Below are 11960 nucleotides of genomic sequence, written 5' to 3'. Positions count from 1 at the left end.
TCTGTTGTACTTTTCTCCCAAAATATAGAGTACTGCTGACAAAATGGTCAATAGATACAAGGAAGAAAATGAAGATAGCAGGGTTATACAAGCGACATTCAACACACGAACCAATATTGATGGGCTTTTCTCAGTACTTGCAAAAATCACTAATGGTAACCCACTATAAACAGGAGGTTCAAAACGTGGCAAGATTTCTTTACTACATGAACGCACAGCGTGCAAGTTTGGACTTTGTTAAAGACATTGAAAAGGCCAATTCATTTTTCAACAAGCTACGAGATTTGAAGCTTGCAAATCAGACCATCTTCAATTATCTGAAACATGTCCGGAGGTTCCTGACATACAACTTGAAATCGACCAACCTATTTGAAGAAAATTCAACACTGCTTAACTCCTGCAAATTCTTTATAGAGGTAACAGAAGATATCCAGAAGAGGTTGAGCAAGGGTATTTCTAGAGAAGTGGTGGGAAAAAGGTAAATTATAAGCTCACCCATTTTTTAAATTCAAATATTTTCCATAATTATAAAAGTTTTGCCTAATAAACTCTTTTAAACTACTATGCTCTTATAAGGCAGATTGGAATTTCTGTGACTGTGAACATGAGTCACTCAGTAAACTGAAATGTGGTTAGGTGTCAATATATAAATATAGAAAAAGAAAAAACTTTGTAAAGATCGAAACGCGTTGCTTGTTTCCTGGTGTGTTATGGAGAGTTACTCAGCCTATGTTTTTACCATGGATTAATAAAGGATCGAATTTTAAATTTTGGAGCTGGAACAAAGTTTTTTCTTTTTCTCTACTTACCACCACGTGGATCAGCGTGGAGTTCCGTGCACCTGCTGTGGCTGCCTGGTGAGCTGGCTTTTGTTTGTTTCAATATATAAATATCCCTGATATAACTTGCCATAGCACAATGGGAGGCAATCAGACATCATTAGCAAATCCTAAACATTCATAAGTGCAAAATATTAGCATTTTCCACCATCAGCCATATGATTACTATAGTGTTAATATGTTCATCCCTATGCTAAAACTAACCTGTCTCACCACCTTCTGATGCCTGTGATGAAATGTACACTTGTTTTTGCATCTTATGTTTGATCTATTACTACTGTATATATATTTTCAGTATAATAAAATTATATTGTTTACTCCTTTTTCTAGATACCAGGCATTGATGTCTTCGACTAAAACACCCCGGGAATGTCAGAGGGTTTTAGATGCCGCAAAGCCAAGCTTTTTGAAGTGTATCCAAAATGTCAAGCACTCAAAAGTCTCAACTAAAGCCACTAAGCTTGAAATTCTCTATTATCTGGAGGCCATACTAGTCTTAAAACATCTCCAAAGACCCGGAGTAGTACAAAATATGAGTGTAAGTAAATTTTCCTTCTATCTATTTATTAATTTTATTTTACTGTCCCTCAAACATAACTATGTCTTGACTTATAGGTTTCTGAATGGAATGAGCGGATACCGAACAAATATAAAGGAAAAAATCTCTTTGTTATTGGAGTGAAGCATCATAAAACATCATCTCAACAAGTCGCAACATTTGTGTTGGATGAGGAAGAAGAAACAGTAATATTTTTAAATATATTTCTTATAATACAGAGGTTTAATGTTTTTTCCGTCACTGAATTTTATATTTTTTTTTACAGTGGTTCAATATCTACTTTGAAAAAATAAGACCTCAGTTGACATCAAGCTGCATGCCCGATGACACATTTTTCATAACAACCTCTGGAAAGAAGATTTATAACGTATCTAATGACATCAGACGTCTTCATGAAAAGTAGGTCTTTTAGCGCCAATATATTTCTTAAACTCTAATAGTAGGGATAATTATTTTAAATATTTTTCTTTTTTTATTTCTAGATTCAAAGTTCCTTGCATCAGCAGCGAGCTTATCAGGAGGGTCTGTGAAACCTCAACTCTTTCAAAAGTTTCAGACTCGGCGAAGTGTCGTTTTGCAAGATATTTGTCTCATACAAACCTTACAGCTGAAAGAAGCTACAGAGAAAAGACGCTTACCGACATATGCCACGGTCATGAGCTTGTTACGCAGACAGGACTTTATAACAGTGATGAGCCCATAGCTAGCACCTCACGGTAATATATTAACAAAGGGGCACATGATTATTGCTTTGTGGTATTTATTATTTTTGGTTGCCAAGTATAATAGTTTTTGTTTTTCCCTTGTCTGCTGAAAAGAAATCAAGATACAACAGTGATGCATAGAAGACACCATGACAGTGATAGGCCCCAAGCTGCTACCTCAAGGTAATTTTTTGAAAAGGGACAAAGAAATGGGTGTTCAATCCTTATACAATATAAAAAGGATAGGTAAACTGGAATGTTGGGGTCAAGAGGATGCGGATGAATTTGGGTGGCTTAATCCAAATCAGATTTCCACAACTTTGGAGAGAGGTTCAAGTCAGAGAACTGTCAAAAGGATGCAACGTTACCTATATTCTAAAATACACTGCCATCCTACTACTTGCTGAGAAACATAGACCATAGGTTTCCTATCCTATGAGCAGGTTGTTGCAGATTGTGTCCAACAGGGTCTCCACAAGGATTGGATATGGGAGCTTGGTTTTTGGGGGTCAATAGAAACATAGCACAAAATGTTGGGTATGATCACCAAGTATAATACTTTTTGCTTCTCTTGTCTGCTGTAAAGAAATCAAGATGCAGCAGTGGAAGAGACTACAGACGAAAGCCAGGAAGAAGATGAAGATGCCACTGACAAAGAAGAGTCAAGTCAAAGTGAGCAGGAAGAAGAATCCGAAAGTGACATCAATGATGAAACGTACATTTCAAGGTTGATATAATGTCAAAAATAATACAACTGTTCTAAACTAATAAATGTTTGCATGCAATGTTGCATTATGCTTGTTTCATTTCAGTGCTAAAAAATCATTGCATGACACTGTAAGAAGATCTACTAGACAGAGGCAGACAGGGTTACAAACATCTACCAGGTAAGAAGACAAGCAATTTGATGGCATTAATTTTTGAAATTCAAATGATATAAATAAGTTTTCTGACACTAATATGTGGCATTTATTTTTTTTTTCAGAGCTGTAAAGCGAAAAGAAATAATTTCAAAAGAAAAGAAAGACAGTTGTTCTACCCCTAAGCTGACGTCTAAGGAGGAATATTTTAAAAGATTTACTAAAAAATATCCCATTACTCTAGAGAAGGATGTGCCATCACCGAGCATATGTCGAGAAGAGTCCAGAACTTATTGGCGATACTTTGGTGATCGATGGAGGAAGATACAGAACAAAATGCGAGTCGATCATATCACTGGTAAGATGTTTAAATGTTTACCATTTTTTATGGAACCTATTTTATATTATCATGTTACAAAATTCAATTATGTGTTCTTTATAGGAATGCTTCAGAAAAGTAATGTGAAAATATCAGAAGTAGAAAGACACATTGAAAATCAAGGCTGGAAAAGGAACCTACCAAGAGTGACTGATATATTGCATCAATTAAAGAAATGATTACTAAAATGGTAAAAAATGGCTAAATATGCAGTAGATGTGTGTTTGTGTATGTGCACCTGTGTGCTTTGGAGAATTGATCAATGCAGTAGCAGAAGAAATTTGTAAAATGTTACAATCAAATAATGTATGCCTTAAACTAGGATTTAATATTAGTATTTAATGTATTTTTTTCCCTATAGATGGAGGAAGAGCCATATTTCAGAATGAAGATTCAAGTCCAGATGGAAGAATTAAGAGGACTCGAGATGTCATAATCAATTGGATTTTGCCTCAGGGAAGTAAAGTAGTTGTTGTAGTTAGTGATGGTTGAGCACCAAAGTGCTCGAATGATTGATAGTCAAGCTGAACACCTCGCGGAGAATCGATGTGCTTGACCCAAGAATTTTTCCAGACAACCTCCACTTGGTAGAGGGGAGGATGTCTGGAGAAATGTAAAAACTGAGGGCCGCCTGCCCCAAAGTCTCCTTTCCCTCAGGAGCTCACCAGAGCAGCAAAGTGCAGCCTGCAGAACCCAAGAGTGCAACCCACAGGCTGCTGCTGCAGCTCTTTACCTGCACTCAGAGCGCTGTTTAATATTCACCTGATACTGACTTCTGAGATTTCTTGCCTGTCTATAAATTCAAAGGCATTGATGATGTCACAGTCAAACTCCTCTTCTTGTATCCATATAAAGGCAGTTATGTCCCAGTCATGAGACCAGTCATTTAAATGTGACATCATCAATGCCTTTATGTGCATAGATGCGGAGTAATCTCTGATCTTAGAGCATCTGGTGAGTCTTGGACATTGGTGAGCACCAGAATAAAGCCTTTAGGTGATTCTGGGCATTGCTGACAAGTTGCACTGTGAATATCTGATTGAGTATCGAGTGGCTCCAAGCAGCCTCATGCTCACTCAACACTAGTTGTAGTCAAGCAGAGGCACATCGATTGCATGCACTTTTATCCTTTCTATGTTTATTTTTTTCTCTTTTAGATTGACAAGCAGAAAGACAATATTCATCATCCTAATAAATCAATAGTATTCTGTGTAAATTAATTTTAGATCTTGCAAGTCCACTTCATACATGCCTTGAGCACAGCAGCGATGATGAGAAAGGTAACCTTTGCTTAGGCCAAATTCAACTTGGCAAATTAAGCTTCTATGGAAATCACTACTGACCTGAGCTGCTGTGAGATGAAAGATGTCTGAAGTGTCCTAAAATTCATTCATGGCCATCAAATTCTAAATTTTAACAAGCTTCTGTTGCAAGACTTAAATATTGTTTTAAATCCTTATCATATAACCATGTTACTACATACTATGATTTGCTAGGATGATGTGGGTTCACCCACTAGTTGCCCAATGGGCTACTGTGGCACCCCTGCGAATCCAGTCACCCCGGGCCACGGGCCGGGCCGCCTGCCACCCTGACAGCGGCATTCCCAGCCACCGACGCAGGCCCGGACCCGAGTACCCCTCTGCCCCGGTGGGCGCGTCACTACCAAAGGGCATGTTTAGCCCGTATGCTGATCTGAGGCAGCACCCGGTCAAATTCTTAGCATTTACATGCTTGAACATAGCAGCATATCATATTTTGCTAGAGGCTCTGCATTTAGCACTGCCCTTGACAAACAACCACCCGAAGAGCTGCATTGTCATGCATTGTTCTGATAACCAGGGAGATCCAGAGTTAAAATTATATATTTTTTCATTCTAGATATTTATATATATTTCCTGTAGAATCCGGTGGATTTTCCATTGTGATAGTTGCTGTTCAGTCTCAATAAGCCCTTATTATCCCATTTTGACCTGTCAGGAGTGTTTAAGAATGACAGTATTTATTTATTGGCAAATGTATGTTTAAATGCAAATAAACACATTGATTTGTGGGGGTTTGGTGGGATGGGGGCTGCTTAATAAAGCAGATATTGTTTTAACTTAAAGGAGAAGTGCAGCACTGGGACAACTTCCCAGTGTTACATCTACCCTATTAAATAGAGCATTTTTCTAAATACATTCAATCACAGGACTGCCTCGTTCCCCCTTTCTCTGCCTCCATGCAGAGAGCGGAGTTAGTCGTGCACACGATGAGAGGGCAACATCAGGGCATGTGTTTTTCAGACTCCTAGGAGCAGCTTGAGAATCAGATGCCATGATGCAGCATTCACATCGAGGCCGTGGCTGCCCCAACTCTCTGCATGGAGACAGAAAAGGGGAATTATGACGCCCCACAATGTGAACATACATAGAAAAATGCTTTATTTAATAGGGAAATTTAACACCAGGAAGACGTCTCAGCAGGGAAGGAGACTGAAGACTCCAAGTGGACGCAACTGACAAGAGGAAGAGGAAGGTATCTGGACTAAAAGGTGAATACATCAAAATTATGAACCAGTCTATAGTTAGTTTCTGCATGCATGACCTGATTGTATACTAATGGTCATTTTATTCATATACCCATCTACACAGCACAGGATAATGAGGTTCCAGAGATAGAGGATGGGGCAGGAAAGGAGCCCCTCAAAGCACTGATAATTCTCAGTGTTTGATTTTAGTTATTATAAAATAACAAAACCAAAACCCTCAAGCTGCTAGTTCTCATGAGGTTTTAATTCCAATCTTCTTTTTTTGTCTTTTAAAGGCAAGAAGATCTAATAGACAGAAGGAGGGCCACTGCCAAAATGTGTTCCCGTCATCTTGATTTTTTATTTCTCCTTTTAAGTTATCATCTATGTCTGTTCTTACCCATGTATATTTCTATCTTGTAAGGAAACCTAAAGCAGGGGTTTCAAACTGCATTCCTCGAGGGCCGCAAACCATGCGTGTTTTCAAGATTTCCTTAGCATTGAACAAGGTGCTGTAATCATTATCTGTGCAGGTGATGAAATGATCTACAGCATGTCAAGGTAAAGTTGAATCAACCCTGTGTTTTTTATTCCATCTTAGGAGAGAATACATGTTATGACGTTTCAGCACCTCACACATCCATCTCATGCTTGAACATAATGGAGTGAGTTGGTGTGATGTGACAACTAGGGTTGAGCGACTTTTACTTTTTCAGGATCGAGTTGGGTTTCGCGAAACCCGACTTTGTCAAAAGTCGGGTCGGGTGAAATCGGCCAATTATTGCGAAAAGTCGGGGATCTGACCGAAACACGAAACCCAATGCAAGTCAATGGAGAATCAAAGTCGGCAGTGAGTGGAGGCCAGGAAAACACCAACAGAGCCCATTTTAATGCCAAAAACATCAATTCTTGTTACTTAAGCTTGTCAATCTTAATTTACCTTATAATAATACTTAGCCATTGAAAATTTGGGGGTCATTTGGCAACAGTTGTGGGGGGAGTAGGGCTGGCTCAAGTTTTTTGTGGGCCCAGGAAACGCGGACTACGTCACGGCGGTGGAGCAGGGAGAGGTAAGTATTTCAACTTTGCAAGTGCTGTGATCCTGAGCAAGCAGGGGGGGCACACTCGTTCGCATTGCCACTGGCACAGGGCCCCTCAAAGTACAGCGTTGTGATTGACGGCGGGGGCGCCTCCCACCGGCAGAGACACTTTTGCCTACTATGAGGGGCCCTGTGCCAGTGACGTCGCCAATGAGTATGCCCCCCCACCTGTTGAAGGAACCTGCACTTTCATCTGCACCTTCCTCTTTGTCTCCATGTAAGGTGGTATAGTATGCGGGAAGGGGAACCTGAGTTTCAGCAGGGTCAGATTCAGGCTGTGTAGAGTGCAAGGGGAATGTAGTGGTCTGTGTCAATGTACCAGCAGACTCATCTAGCAGCGGCTGGGCAATGGGCAGGAATGAGGAGGAAACACAGATATAGGCCCAAAATATAAAAAGTAGGCTAAAAGTTCAAAATCTAAGAGCAGCCAGTCGTCAGTGGATGCTTCCGGTCCGGAAAAAGACGTTTCCTTGTGTCCTTCTCCCAAACCAAAAGTGAAGGATGCATCAGCCGTGCCTGGGTTAGAAAGGGAAATTGTACACTGCCAATTACAAGAAGAATCGGACATGGAGTGCACTGATGCACAGCCACAGCTAGATTGTGATGCTGTTTCATTGACTCTGATCACTACATTGCCCTCGCAGTTTACTGAGCCAGAATGTGACCCTGATGAGACTATGGTGCCCTGTCCCGAACGCTATAGCACCTTACACGGTGACACTGAGGAAGGTGCACATGACATTGAGGAGGAGGTGATAGATGACCCAGTTGTTGACCCAGATTGGCAGCCATTGGGGGAAGAGGGTGCCGCTGCCACTAGCTCAGAAGCGGAGGAGGATGATCCGCAGCAGCCATCTACATTGCAACAGCTGTCATCTGGCAGGCCCATATCAGGCCAAAAATGTTTGTGAAAAACAAAAACAGTTTTAGGAGAGCGTGGCCATTCGGTGACAGTAGCACAGCGCACAATGCCTGAAAAGGTTTTCGATAGTAGGAAGAGTGTAGTGTAGCAATTTTTTAACCAAGATCAGAATGATCAGTCAAAAGTTATCTGTAAGAAATGCTCAAAGACCTTTAGCAGAGAGAAGAATCTTCAAAATTTAAATACAACGTGTATGCTTAGACATTTAACCAGCATGCACTTGCAAGCCTGGACTAACTACCAAACGTCCTGTAACGTAGGTGCACCCGCTCAGAATGAAGGTAGTCAGCAATGCTACATTGCTTCCCTCACTGTAAGCACAACGGTTAGGACACCACCAGCAGCAAATGTGGAGGTATCGTCGTAAGGCCAACGCAGTCAGGGAATCACAAGGTTATTGGTAGGAAAGACTGTATGTAGGCCAACAACAAGAATACCATAACAAACTCTCTCTCAATCCGCCATGTCCACCACCACCACCGCTAGTTCTACCATATGCTGCTCTCCAGTCCAGTCACCCTACAAGAGACTCTCGTTAGGAAAAGAAAGTACTCATCCTCTCATCCGCGTACACAGGATTTGAACGCCCACATTGCTATACTAATCTCATTACAGATGATGCCCTACTGTTTGGTTGAAAGCGAAGCTTTCAAAGACCTGATGGCCCACGCAGTACCACGCTATGACCTACCCAGTCGCCACTTCTTTGCGAGAAAAGCCATCCCAGCCCTCCACCAGCATGTCAAAGACCGCATTGTCCATGCCTTGAGGCAATCAGTCAGTGGAAAGGTGCACCTCACAACAGATGCATGGACCAGTAGGCATGGCCGGGGACGTTACGTGTCCATCACGGCGCACTGGATTAATGTGTAGGATGCAGGGTCCACAAGGGGCAGCCATAGTGGGACAGTTCAGCCTATCCCACAGTCTAAGGAAACAGTTGGCATAAGGCGTTCGCCACTCCTCCTCCTCCAGAAGCGAAAGCTCGTGCACAGAGCGCAGTCACCCTACCACTCCATCCGCAGCTGCCAGTGTTGCACACGGGGTGGCCCATTATTGAACAGCTAGTGGTAAGCGTCAGCAGGCTGTGTTTCAAATTAAGTGTTTGGGTGACAACAGACACACCGCGGAAGTACTGGTGGAGTACTTGCAGCAACAAACTCAGTCATGGCTGGGCAGTGTACATCTTGAGGCAGGCAAGGTATTCAGTGATAACGGAAGGAATTTTATGGCTGCCATAGCCCTTTCAGAACTGAAACACATACCTTGCCTGGCTCACACCTTTAACCTGGTGGTGCAGGGCTTCCTCAAAAATTATCCAAAGTTACCAGCCCTGCTCCTGAAGGTGCGAAGACTTTGCTCGCACAACCGCCGGATGCCCATACACTCCAGCCGTATGCTGAACCATCAGCGATCGCTGAATCTTCCCCAGCACCGCCTAATAATCGATGTTGCAACAAGGTGGAACTCCACACTGCACATGATTCAGAGGCGTGCTGTAATTAATTTGTGGGAGGATACACGGGCAGGCACTTGGATGGCAGACATGGAGTTGTCTGGTGTGCAGTGGTCGACGCCATCATAAGCATTAACATCCCACATCTGCTGATGCAAAGTTTGACGCACATTAAGGAGCAGGCGTCTGCAGCTGAGGAGGAGGGAAGCCTTGATGACAGTCAGCCATTGTCTGCTCAGTGAACTGTCCAGGACAAATTGGCGGACGAAGAGGATGAGGAGGAGGAGGATGATGGGGATGAATATGTATGGGAGGAGGATGATTCTCAGGTGGCAATAGAAACTGGTGGCATTGCAAGGTCTGGTACAGGTTTATTGCGGGACACTTGTGATGTTGATTTGCAAGAAAGTGGTCCTCAACCCAGCAGAAACAGTTAATTGACACCTGGAACATTGGCCCACATGGCTGAGTATGCCTTGCGTATCCTAAAAAGGGACCCCCGCATTGTTAAAATGATGACCGATGATGACAACTGATTGGCCTGCCTCATGGATACAATATATAAAGGAAAACTGCAAAATATCATGCCACATGAGAACCTAGGTCAAATATTGGCTACCAAACAAGCAACTCTTATAGACCGTTTGGTTCAGGCATTCCCAGCACACAGCGGCGGTGATGGTTCTCACACGAGCTGCAGGGGGCAACATGGCAGAGGTGCTAGAGGTGCAGAAATCCGAAGTGGCGTTGGACAGAGGGGTTTTATGACAAGGTTGTGGAATGATTTCGCAATGACCGCTGACACGACAGGGACAGCTGCATCGATTCAAAGTGACAGGAGACAGCATTTGTCCAGTATGGTTACAAACTACTTTTCCGCCCTTATCGATGTTCTCCCTCACAGGTCATTCCCCTTTGATTACTGGGCATCTAAACTAGACACCTGGCCTGAATTGCCAGAATATGGATTACAGGACCTCGATTGCCCTGCTGCCAGTGTGCTTTCAGAAAGAGTGTTCGGTGCTGCTGGTTCAATACTGCCTGAAAAAAGGACACGTCTGGCTACCAAAAATGTTGATTAGCTAACCTTCATTTAAATTAACCAATCATGGATTTCACATTCTTTTGCCCCACCTTCCCCTGCTGACACGTAGCTTGCCTGAAAGATGACTTGCTTTTGGGGGGGAGACACTGAACCCCAACTCTGGCCCTGTGGTATAACACAACACTATGAACGTGGCAGAAAGTGGCTGCCCGATATACGACACACTAGCAGTACTGCAGAATATAAACTGTGTGAGAATTACTATCTCACTTTTGGGGGGAGACACTGAACCCTAACTCTGGCCCTGTGGTATAACACAACACTATGAAAGTGGCAGAAAGTGGCTGTAATTATTATTATAAAAAAAAAAAATTACTGCAATAACACGCTCCCTAGTCCCTACAATGATCTCAGGACAAGTATGGCAGCAATAAAAAGGACTTCAGAACAAAAAAGTGTGGACAAATAAACAAGACAGGTAACTGTGCAGAAAGGAGCAACAGGATTTTTGCTTTGAAAAAAGCAGTTGGTTTGCACAGCACTGTGCACACAGCTATGCAGCTGCTGCACTAAAATACGACCTCCACTGTCCCTGCACAAAAAGGTGGTGTGGGACAGTGAAAATCGCTCCAGCACAAGCGGTTTGGGGGTTTATATTTCCTCCCTAACTCTGTCCCTGCTTCTGACTAACTGCAGCAAACTCTCCTTATGCTCAGATCGGCAGAAGTAAGATGGCGGTCGGCGTGCACGCCCCTTTATAGCCCCTGTGACGCCGCAGACAGCAAGCCAATCATTGCCATGCTCTTGTCTTAGATGGTGGGGACAGAGACCTATGTCATCACGCTGCCCACACTCTGCGTCCTCATTCATTGGATTAAAAACGGCGGTAACAGCATCATATGAAACGCGACTTTGGCGCTCTGATCGTGTACCGCATGGCCGATCCCACACTAGGATCGGTTCGGGTTTCATGAAACCCGACTTTGCCTAAAAGTCGGCGATTTCTGAAAATGACCGATCCGTTTCGCTCAACCCTAGTGACATGTATCCTCTGGTATGATGGAATGAAAATACTGCATTGATTTTACTTTACCATGGAGTACTATAGCTTATCCCTCATGTCCTCTATTATGATTCTGAATTTAACACCTGCCTGCTGGCGCCATTTCTCAGTTTAATGGTTGTGCTGCTCTATTACTGTGACTATTATCTATCATGATTTTGTTTTCTTTATTTTGAGCATATTTAATATTATTGATGGAAAATATGGTGAAGGCATCCATGATGACAACACAAATTCTCGACAGACTGCAAGAGGAGCCTTCCACCTGTCACCGTAAGTACTTGAAAAAAAACAGAAAAATTGCAATATTTGTGAAAGATTGATCAAACAAAAAAAATTCTACTTTTCAATAAAATATATATGTGTCCTTTACAGAGCTGCAATTGAAAAAGAAGAAAAGTTTAATCAAGAAAAGGAAAATAAGCCTGGACCTCCTACCATAGAGACCAAAGACGAGGATTTTCAAAGAATTATTTCCCTGTATCCCCTAACTGTTGAGACAGAACTATCAACGTTAAAACAAT

General features: G+C 42.4%; 1 long non-coding RNA gene across 1 annotated transcript; it reads left to right on the top strand.

The window, feature by feature from the left end:
• Positions 1-3191: 3191 nt before the first annotated feature.
• Positions 3192-3794, top strand: LOC143768969 (uncharacterized). The gene is made up of 3 exons (XR_013214143.1): positions 3192-3320; positions 3405-3531; positions 3703-3794. It is a non-coding gene; the product is annotated as an uncharacterized LOC143768969 (long non-coding RNA).
• The last annotated feature ends 8166 nt before the right edge of the window (positions 3795-11960 follow it).

Source organism: Ranitomeya variabilis, chromosome 4 (genome assembly GCF_051348905.1).
Source record: "Ranitomeya variabilis isolate aRanVar5 chromosome 4, aRanVar5.hap1, whole genome shotgun sequence".
NCBI lineage: Eukaryota > Metazoa > Chordata > Amphibia > Anura > Dendrobatidae > Ranitomeya > Ranitomeya variabilis.
This window is presented reverse-complemented; position numbering and strand designations above follow the sequence as displayed.